Here is an 11,785-nt window from a genome sequence, read left to right on the forward strand (position 1 = left end):
TAATAAATAAACATTAGGGGCGCCTGGGTTGCTCAGTCGGTTAAGTGGCCGACTTCGGCTCAGGTCATGATCTCACAGCCTGTGAGTTCGAGCCCCGCGTCGGGCTCTGTGCTGACAGCTCAGAGCCTGGAGCCTGTTTCGGATTCTGTGTCTCCCTCTCTGACCTTCCCCATTCATGCTCTGTCTTTGTCTGTCTCAAAAATAAATAAACGTTAAAAAAAAATAAATAAAAATAAATAAACATTAAAAAAAAAAAAAGGAAATGACAGCTATTGGTAACCACTTCCGAGAATATCAAGAAAGGGGACAGTGATTAAAAAAAAAATGTTCTCTAGAACTTACCTGCTCTCTCACATCCTCTTGCCACCATCAGAATGTCATGGGCTCAGCATCTTTAGGCCAATCAACTCTGAGGGTCTCCCTGTTTCTGATTCCCCAAGCTCCCCAGCAGAGGGCCCTTAGCCAGGGCTGAAAGGGACAGCGGCTGCCACAGGGGTGTCACACTCCCCCTGCACTTCTGCATAGGATCTTGGGGCAGGGGGTTGATTGGACTCTGTCTTGTGGTAGAGGAGGACTGCAGGGGGCTCCTCTCCAGCTACAGGAAAGGGGACAGCATAGGGAAGAGGGGACAAGCAGGTTCTGTCATCCTCCAAGCATGTGCTTAGGACACTTGAGCTACAGGTCTGACCCCTGGGAAGGCCAGCCTCTGACTTAGCACTCCATATACTTGAACTTTACATCTGCCTTCTGGCAGCCCTAGGAAGGACAGGTATCATCCCCATGTTACAAAGGAAAAGGAAGTTCAGGAGAGAGTCACTATTAGCTGCTTATTAAAAAAAAAAAAAAAAATTAATGTTTATTTTTGAAAGAGCACCGATGAGGGAGGGACAGAGGGAGACACAGAATCTGAAGCAGACTCCAGGCTCTGAGCTGTCGGCACAGGGCCCGACACAGGGCTTAGAACCCACAAACCACGAGATCATGACCTGAGCCGGAGTGGGTCTAACCAACTGAGCCACCCCGGCGCCCCTGTGGTCCCTAATAGCTTCTTAAGTCAATGGCCTGGCCACCTCTACTTCCAGCAGGGTCTCTGTTGTACTATAGAGTGTTCTCCCACTCAGTCTGAAGCCAGGGGCACTGGACCACTCACTCGGCTCCTAGGCTGGCTGACCCGGGCTTCTCCTCCCGCAGGAGAGGGAACACCGGTGTCCTCGAAGCGCAGGGTAGGGACGGTCAGTACCTGAGAACCTGAGTCCTAACAGCTGGCCGTGCAAGGCAAGGACACTAGTCCTTACAGCTACCAGGGCAGCTTTGATCGAGGAAAATAAAAGGTCAGAAACCATGTAAGTGGTGGCCTCAACTTTGTTCTCTGGACCATCTTCCCCTTATTGCCAGTGGAGGACATTTGGTACGTGTGCACCTTGCTCAGGATTCTTGGCAGCCGTTTGGAAGAGTAGCTGCATTCAGCCTTGGGACCGTGTTCCACAGCTATAAAAACTGGGGTGTGAATATTAATAGGACTCCACAGGAACTGAAGACGGTTTGAGACAAGCTATGTGTTGACCCCAAATTAGACATTTTAACAGTCTCGTTACAGACTGTTCCACAAACCAGTGTGGCAAGGAATCAAATTCACCACCATTTGCTGCCTTAGAGAATTGTCCTCTGACAAATCCACTTGGGTTAGCCCTTTCTCATCTGCAGTGGAAAGAACAACATCCCTCTACACGTTTTCCCCCTTAGCTCTGGGGGACTTAAAGTGGATTGAGTGGCTGGAGGGAGGACTCTGCTTTTTGTCCGTCTTCTTTCTCTTCACCTCTAAAGACCTGCTAAACGTGCCTGAAAAGGTTTCTATAGCAATACTTTCTGAGCAGTAGGTGAACCGAATTGCACTATTGAAATACTAATAGCCTGAGGAAGTCTGATCCCCTCCAAGCCTGGAGGCTGCTAACACGGGGCAGGAGGGGGGGGGGGGGGGGGTGGATGAATTCCCTGGGTGATTATTCAGGGAGCATGTGGTGTGGAAGCTACTCCAACTCCCAGTAGCTTCCACAACCCCCAACTGACCCCCAACTGCCCCCCAGCGCTTCACCTCCAAGCCACTCATCCAAGAAGCTCAAGGGACAAAAGACAAATGGAAACAGGAAGGCAGGGAGATATTTGAAATTCATACCAAAAACGACGTGTTTTGCAAAGGCCTCCTACACAAATTCTGGGAAGATGGTGGCAGTGACACCAGGATAACTTCTGGATTTTTCTGAACCCCACATAAAAGCTGAGTACCTAGAGGACAAAACTAAGAAGCCAAAGACAGTAATTACAACAAAAGCAGGTGACGGGTGTCCCCAAAATCCAAGTGGGTGGGACAAGGCACCGAACGGCCATGCGACTGCTCCTTACCGGCGAAGTGCCAGAGGAAATGCGGCAGCTTGATGGACCTGAGAACCGGAGAGTCCCCCAAATACCCAAGGGGACAGCAGGCTTTTCCCACTCTCTGGTGACTGGGGACACAGTGCCGCCATGTGGTCTAAGGGGCTGGAGGAGTCAACTCTGAACTCTCTGGTAGCCTTTCTGAGCTGTGTTGTTCTGTAACTCCCATGCCATACAATTCACATACTCCAGGTGTTTTCTTCACACACAGTTGTGCCACCGCCACAATCAATACGAGAACATTTCCACCGCCTCAAGGAAACTCTGTACCTATTAGTAGGTGCTCCCCGAGTCCCCCTGCCCTGCGCCCTGGCAACCACTACCTGCATTGTTTTGATAGATTTGCCTATTCTGGACCTTCCATAAAAAAGAAATCATACAAGATGAGGCCCTTTGTGTCTGGCTTCTCTCACTTCGCATGTTTTCAGGGTTCACCCATGTGACACAAATCAGGACTTCATTCCTTTTTTTTTTTTTTTAATTTTTTATTTATTTTTGAGAGACAGAGAGAGACAGAGCATGAGCAGGTGAGGGGGAGAGAGAGGGGGGGAGACACAGAATCCGAAGCAGGCTCCAGGCTCCAAGCTGTCAGCACCGAGCCCAACGCCGGGCTCGAACTCACAGACCGCGAGATCATGACCTGAGCCCAAGTCGGACGCCCAACCGACTGAGCCAACCAGCCGCCCCAGGACTTCATTCCTTTTTATGAACAAATAATAGCCCATGGTGTGAACATCACATTTTATTTTTCCAGTTCTCCATTGGTGGACATTTGGGTTTCCATATTTTGATGATTATAAATAATGCTGCTATGGACATTTGAACAAGCTTTTGTGTGGACATATGTTTTCGTTTCTCCTGGGAATATATGTAGGAGTAGAATTGCCAGACTGAGACAGACAGATCTCTATATATCACTCTACCTACCTATCTAGAGAGAGATTTATTACAGAAATTGGCTCACCTGACGATGGAAGCTGAGAAGTCCCACGATACACTATCTGCAAACTGGAAAAACCAGGAAAGCCTGTGGCACAACTCCGTCCAGTCCCTGAGGTCTGAGAACCTGGGGGCAGATCCAGTGGTGTCTGTCCCAGTCCAGGACTGAAGGCCCAAGACCAGGAGCACCAATGTCCAAGAGCAGAAGGTGAACGTCCCCAGCTCAAACAGAGCAATTCACTCCTCTCTTCTTATCCTGTTTGAGCCCTCCATGGACTGGATATATGTTTAAAAATTATCAATTTTATGGGGTGCCCGGGTGGCTCAGTCCGTTGAGCGTCTGACTCGATTTCTCTTCAGCTCATGATCTCACAGTGCCTGGGTTCGAGCTCCACATCAGGCTCTGCGCTGACAGCACGGGCTTCTCTCTCCCTCTCTCTGCCCCTTCCCTGCTCGCACGGTCTCTGTCTCTCTCAAAATAAATAAATAATGATAAGTTTCAGATGAACTTGGAAGGGAAAGCCATCAAAATATTGGTGAATATATTTAGATTTATGTTGTCTTAATGAAAATAAATGTATCCGGGTAAGAATGTGTGCTCAATCCTCTTGGGCCAGCGTGGCCTGGAAGAGAAGAGACCAGTTTTTCTGCACACTGTGAGTCAGCCGAGGTGGCATCGTTGAGTCAGAGCACCCCTGGAATGAGCCCAGGGAGGGCCCAAGCAAAGGCTGTCCTGTGCCCACAGTGCTCCCCCCGGCCCCGCGGCAACTGCCCCTCGTCTATGGATGTTAGCACACTGAGAGGAGGAAGATACACACATCATCAGGACTGCAGTCCCATTGCCTCGGGGAGGATCTGGGAGAAGACTTTGGGTTCCTGATTCAAGGAGCCCCCCCTCCTCCTCAGGAGCCTCCAGGTTCTGGGCCTGCCCCCCTGCTTTGGTAAAAGCCCAACCCAGAAACCTAATGTTTCCAGAAACCTAATGTTTGTGACTCCATATGGCCGCCATCCCTGTTCTACCCTCCACGCTACAGCCTTAACGGGGGTTAGGACTGGAAGCTCATCCTGCAGGTGGGCATGGGCCAGGCAGCTCCCCCCGCCCAGGGCAGGGGTGGCTTCCCGCTGCTGTACCTGCAGGGCTGAGACCACGGGGAGGGGGGGGGGCTGGGGGGGCCGAGTGGGGGGGGGGGGTGCGGGGGAGAGCCCAGTCCATCTTGTATGTCTCAATGTCTCAAATGTTGAATGTGTAACAATTTGTATTTCTTTACTTACCAGTGAGTTAGAACACGTTTCCATATCCTTTTTAGCCATTTGTATTTCTTCTTTTTTAATTGCCTAATCAGGACCTGTGTCTGCATTTTGCTAACACCTTATCGTGAAAAAATTCAAGCAAACTGGCAAAATCGAAAAACATTTTACAACACTACCCACACCTTATCACCTACATTGTATCACTAATATTTCATTTTACTTTCCATCTGCTTTTATTTGGAATGTTGCTTTTTTATTTGTTGTATCTCTTTATGTATTAACATTAACCCTTTCTTTGTTATCCCATGTTCTAGCTCCTTCTTGATGGAAGGATTTCTCTAGTTTTATTTCCAATTGTAGCTGCTTCTGTATCGTTAGAAAAGTTGTGTTTTCAGTGAAACGATATACCAAAAGCAGTAATACCTTAATCTACTTACAAAACAGGATACGATAGCCTTTCTGGACCTGCCATTCTGTGATATTAATATGGAAAAAACAAGAATAATGATGGGATTACATTTTATATAGAAATTAGATTCCAGGGGCGCCAGTGTGGCTTAGTTGGTTGATCATTGCACCCCTGATTCTGGCTCAGTCATGATCTCACAGTTTATGAGTTCGAGCCCCACGTGAGGCTCTGTGCTGATGGCACAGAGCCTGCTTAGGATTCTCCCTCTCTCTCTCTGCCCCTTCCCGACTCACGCTGTCTCTATCAAAGTAAATAAATAAACACTTAAAAATTAAAAAAAAAAAAGAAATTAGATTCCAAAGTCAGACCATAACGTGGCAAATTTATATAGTTAACTTTTCCTAGAAAATCCATTAGATCACCCAAAAAATACAGCATGAATGTCTCTTGAACGATTATTGATGGCCATCAGTGCTAGGTTCATGGTGGCTGTATTTGCCCAAGTAGAAATGTGATGTAATACTTCTCAGTAAATCCAAACAAAACTCACTGTTTTTCCAGAAACAGATTTTTTTTTTTTTTTTTTTTTTTTTTTTTAGGACAGGTGAAGTGACTGTCTGGACTGTCTGGACTGTCTGGACTGCCCCAGTGGGGGCAAGTGCTCGTCTCCCAGTCAAGTGAGATGCTCACACGCTGCAGACAGAGCAGGTGGACAGCCCCCAGCTCACCCTCTCTTCCTCCCAGGAGCACCCTCGGTGGAGAGGGGAGCTATGTCTGCGAGGGGGCTTTCCCTGTGTTAGGACACTTAGCGCCCAAAAGGGTTAAAATAGAAGGGGCTTTTCTCTGTCACCTAACACGAAGTCCAGGACTTGGGGATTCAGGGTTGGTCAATCAGGGCTCCGTGTGATTTTCTCTGTGGTTTCCCTCGTTATCTCTGCATGGTGGCAGCAAGTTCAAAATGTTACGGGATCAGAGCTTTACATAACAATTCGAAAGGCAGGAAGAAAGGCCTGTTTCTCTCGAAGTCTCTTTTTTTTCCCCTGAAGGTAAAGAGACCCTACCAGTTTACCATTCCACGTGTGGACCATGGACCAACAACACTTGAGAGCTTTTGAAATGAACAATTCAGACACCACCCCAGACCTACTGAACCATGATCTTCATTTTCCACAGCAGCTGGACCATTTTACATTCCACCAGAAAAGTGTAAGAGTTCCAATTTCTCTGCGTCCTTGACAATATTGTTATTTTTTGTTTTTTAAATTATAGCCATCCTCGCGGGTGTGCAATGGTATCTTGGGAGTTTGATTTGCATTTCCATAATGACTAATGTCCTTTAGCATCTTTTCGTGTGCTTGTTAACATTTGTATATCTTCTTTGGGAAAATGTCCATTCAGATCATTTGCCCTTTTCAAAATGTGGGTGGTTTTTGTGCTTGTTGTTTGTTGTTGAATTGCAAGAGTTCTTTAAAAAAAAAAAGTTTATTTTGAAAGGGGACATGTGTGCATGTGAGTGCAAGTGGGGGAGGAGCAGAGAGAGAGAGAGAGAGGGAGAGAGAGAATTCCAAGGAGGCTTTGCACTTACAGCGGGGGAAGATGGGTGGCTCACCTCAGGATTCGTGAGGTCACAACCTGAGCCCAGATCAAGAGTCAGACACTTAACCAACTGAGCCACCCAGGCACCACTCAAGAGTTCTTTATTTTAGAATCTAGGCCTTTCACAAATCTATGATTTGTAGATTCTTTCTCCCATTTTGTAGGTTTTTCACTCTCTTACTAGTGTTCGTTGATGCACACAGATTTTTAATTTTGATGAAGTCCAATGTATCTATTTTTTTCTTTTGTTGCTTGTACTTTGGTGTTATATTTCAGGAAACATTACCAAAGCCAAGATCATGAAGATTTTCCTTTATGTTGTCTTCTGAGAGTTTTACAGTTTTAGCTCTGACATTTGGTCTTTGATCATTTGGTCTTTGATCCATTTTAGTTAATTTTTGCATACAGTGTGTGTTTAGGATGTGACATCATTCTTTTTCATGGGAGACCCAGTTGTCCCGGCACCATTTGTTGAAGAAGATGCTCTTTTCCCCACTGAATGGTCTTAGCATTGCTGTCAAAATCAATTGGCCATAGATATATGGGTTTATTTACACACTCTCCATTCTGATGGTCTATTGTCTGTCCTTATGCCAGTACCATACTATTTTGATTATTGTGACTTTGTAGTAACTTTGAACTTGAGAATTATGCATCCTCCAGCTCTGCTCTTTTTCAAAATTTGATGGATATATAGGGTCCCCTTGAGATTCTGTATGAATTTTAGGATTAGGTTTTCCATTTCTGCACAAAAGCCATTGTTATTTTCACAGGGATTGCATTGAATCTGAAGGTCACTTTGGGGAGAATTTCTATCTTAACAATGTTGTCTTCTAATATATGAACACAAGATGTCTTTCCCTTTATTTAGGTCTTTTAAACTTTCTTTTGGCAGCGTTTTATAATTCTCATTTGCAAGTCTCACACCTTTTTGGTTGACTTTATTCCTACACATTTTATTATTTTCGATGCTATTGTAAATGGATCTTTCCTTAATTTCCTTCTTGAATTAACTCAATTGCTTGTATACAGAGCTAGAATTCATTTTCACATGTTGATCTTGTAACCCGCAACTTTGATGAATTCGTTTATTAGCTCTAACTAGTTTTTTTGTGGATTCTTTAGAATTTTTTACCTATCAGATCATGTCATCTGTGACTTAATCTTACTTCCTCTCCAACTTGGATGCCTTTCATTTCTTTTTCTCACCTAACTGCTGTGGCGATAACTGTGATGAACAGAATTGTCTTTCCTAATCTTAGGGGGAGAAGCTTTCACCAGTGACCATAATGCTGTGGGGTTTTCATCTCTATCCTTTATTATGTAGAGGAAGTTGCCTTCTAATCCTAGCTTTTTGAGTGTTGTATCTTGAAAAGGTGTTAGATTTGTCAAATGCTTTTTTTTTTTTTAATTTTTTTTTTCAACATTTATTTATTTATTTTTGGGACAGAGAGAGACAGAGCATGAACGGGGGAGGGGCAGAGAGAGAGGGAGACACAGAATCGGAAACAGGCTCCAGGCTCTGAGCCATCAGCCCAGAGCCCGACACGGGGCTCGAACTCACAGACCGCGAGATCGTGACCTGGCTGAAGTCAGACACTTAACCGACTGCGCCACCCAGGAGCCCCCTTTTTTTTTTTTTTTAATTACATACTGGTATAATTTCTTTTAAAGATTTGGAAACAACACCCAAAGGTCAACTTTCCCCTATTTCACATTCAAAACATGTAAGAAAGAGAAAGAAAAGAAAGCATGTTTTATTTTCCACTGTGACTGCCATCAGCCCTTCCTGAAGTCCTTAATGGGAATAATGCCTCGTATTTGCCTGGGGAAGTTTTTAAAGAAAGACAATCTGAGAATTTCCAGAATGTGTCATGGAGTCAATCATAGCAGGGTAAGGGTGGGTCTGGCTGTGGTGGCTTCACAGCCCTGTATCATTTCATCCTCAATAAAGAACACCATGATCCTGCGCATTTCGTGTCTAGCCAACAGAATATAAATGTTACCCCTAAAAAACAGCAAGGACTAACAGCTTTCTTGACTAGCAGAGCTCAACTGTCAAATCGCTCAGGAAACAGAAAAGTCTCCACTGGACCGTACAGACATCACACAAGACACTCAAAGAAGAAAAACAGGGAAAGCAAGAAAATCTTCCATGACAAGATCATCTGGGAAGCGAAAAGCAAGTGGAACAGAGTGCTTCATAACACAACACGCGAGTGTCTTGAAAGCAGTTAAGTCTTTGCATCACTGTTTGACTTTGTCCCTTCGCGCGGGATTTAAATTTTGTCTATTTCCAAAGAGATACACGTTAAAAAAAAAAAAAAAAAAAAAAAACAAGACTGCGAGTAAAAGAAATAGAGCTAGCTCATTAAAATTATTGCAAAGAAAGGAAAAAGAAATATGCAATACGAATTTCTGCAACGAAGAATTAGAGATGAGCCACGATGAGATACCAATTCACATCTGCTAGGATACATATGGTTTTAAAAATGGAAAATACCAAGTGTTGGTGAGGACGTGGAGACGTTGTAACTCATACGTCATGTGAAAGGGTGCAGTGGCCGTGGGACACAGGCTGGTGGCTCCTCAATGACTTACACATAGAATTAACATATGACCTAGCAATTCCACCCCCGGCTGTATACACAAAGCAATTGAAGACAGGGGTCAAACGCTTACTTTTTTTTTTTTTTTTAAAGACTCTTTATCGTTTTTTATTTATTTTTTGAGAGAGAGAGACAGAGAACAAACTGGGGAGGGGCAGAGAGAGAGGGAGACATAGAGTCTGAAGCAGGCTCCAGGCTCTGAGCTGTCAGCACAGAGCCCGACGTGGGGCTTGAACTCACAAACCGTGAGATCACGACCTGGGCTGAAGTCGGAGACTTAACCGACTGAGCCACCCAGGCAACCCTCAAACACTTATTTGAATGCCTATGCTCACTGCAGCATTATCCACAGTAGCCCAAAGAGGAAATTACCCAGTGTCTGCTGACAGATGAGTGGTTAAAATGTGGTTCACACATTTCAATTACATATTATTCAACCATAAAAAGAAATGAGATTTGTTTTGTTTTTTAATTGATTTTTATTTATTTATTTATTTATTTATTGAGAGACAGAGAACAAGCAGGGGAGGGGCAGAAGGAGAGGGAGAGAGAGAATCTCAAGCAGGCTCAACGCCCAGTGGGAAGCCCGATGCCGGCTCGATCTCAGCACAGTAAGATCATGACCTGAGCTGAAATCAAGAGTCAGATGCTTGACCGACTGAGCCGCCCCAGGTGCCCCACAAGGACTTTGATCCATTGCTGCAACACTCCCTTCCACCTCCATCCCAGATCCCTTCACTCCCCACTTGTACCAGTGGAAGTATCACCCACCTGGCTTCCTTCCTCCAAGTTCGTGCTAATGCTGACCCAGCAGATAAAGTGCTGGCAAAGCAACCCTCCTAAACACACGCACCCAGAAGGGGGCAAGTGTGGTGGCACATGCCCAGTGCCCTCTCCCAAACTCTCATCATAACGAGAGCTCAGGAGGGGGAAAGTGTGCCTGCAATGGAACGGTCCAGAGCTCAAGCCCAGCTACACATGTGGTGAAATTTGGGTCACTGTTCTCCTTGACAACCACTCAAAAAGAGTGTTTTTTTTGCTCAAATAAGTCAAATCAGTGAATTGTCAAAGCAGTGAATTTTTGCTCAAATAAGTCAAATCAGGAGTGATTTTCAACTACTGGCATCGAGTCACCTAGATGCTTCATGTGTCCCTCTTCTCCAATGTGTCTACTTGTTCCTCACCACTTGTGAGTATTGGATGTCTCAGCCTGGCAGCCAAAGTTCTTCCAAATCTAGTCTCTAACTACAGTCGAGCTTATCCAATCCATATAGCTCACTCCCTCCCACCCCACAACAAAAGGGTGTCTGCTTTGCCCACATATAACAATTATTTCGAAAACTAGGGATGTTTCTTCTCAAATCACTTGGGCAATTTCCTCTACCTAAAGCCTCCTGTATCATTCCTGGCCCCTTTCAAATCCCACCCCTGGGCAAGTCACAGCTCTTTCAACACCTCCTCCCCTGCAGCCTTTGCACCCACCCCATGGTTGTTTTCCTGTGAATGTGTGGTTTGAATGGTAGCTCATGACTCTTTATTAGTCATCATCTTGTATTGCTACCAATCTATTTCATGTGTATTTCTTTTGTCCATCAAATCATGTCTTCTGCGTCCTACCTCCTCACGGCTGTTGCAGGTGGAGTTCCTTAGGACACAGATGCAGAGGTGATTAGTGTGCAGGAGGTTTATTAGGTGTGACTTAGGGGGAAACATCCCCTTGGGGGTGACTGAAGGTTTGGGCTGAGGAGCAGCTGAGCCTCAATCTCCACTAAATCACGGCTAAGCCCATCGGGAGGTTCGGAAGGTGTGATGCCCCTTCTGAGTCTCAAGTTGGGGAAAGGGGAACAGGACTCTATGGTCTGTGCTAATCATGGCTGAAGGCTGCTCCTGGAAGAGCCTGTGACTTTGGGCAAGAGACTCCCTTCAGCGGAGGCAACTCTAGAAGGAGCTGGGGGTAGAGGACCGTCTGTGGCAGCGCCTGGGGAACAAGTCCTTCAGTCCTCAAGGGGGACCTGGGTGTCAACTCTGATAGTTTAAAGAGGAAGTGAGGCAAGAAAGGGGAGATTGGAGGGAGCGAGGAAGGGAGAAAGAGTCCACCTTGCTACCTTGTCAGGTGTCATTTGGAGCAGAAGATGACAAGGTAGTCGCTCTCTTAACAGGGGGGCAGGAGGACTGCTGTGCAGAGCGGCGAAGTGTCCTGACCAAAGGGTGCTCTACTGGCCAACGCCGAGCTGGGAATGGCATCCACATCTTCAGGCTCCAGAGATCCCACTTGCTCCTTCCCTCAACTGGCAAATCTAGCCTTGGGTTGTGTCATTGGTCAAGAAGCATCTGGAGTTAGGGCGCCTGGATGGCTCTGTCGGTTAAGCCTCTGATTCTCGGTTTGGGCTCAGGTCATGATCTCACGGTTTGTGAGTTTAAGCCCCACATCAGTCTCCACGCTCAGCATGGATTCTCTCTCTCCCTCTCTCTGCCCCTCCTCTGCTTGTGCTCTCTCTCTAAAAATAAATAAACTAAAAAACAAAAAAGTATCTGGAGAGGTGTGAGGAAA

Source organism: Prionailurus viverrinus, chromosome C1 (assembly GCF_022837055.1).
Source record: "Prionailurus viverrinus isolate Anna chromosome C1, UM_Priviv_1.0, whole genome shotgun sequence".
Taxonomy (NCBI): Eukaryota; Metazoa; Chordata; class Mammalia; order Carnivora; family Felidae; genus Prionailurus; species Prionailurus viverrinus.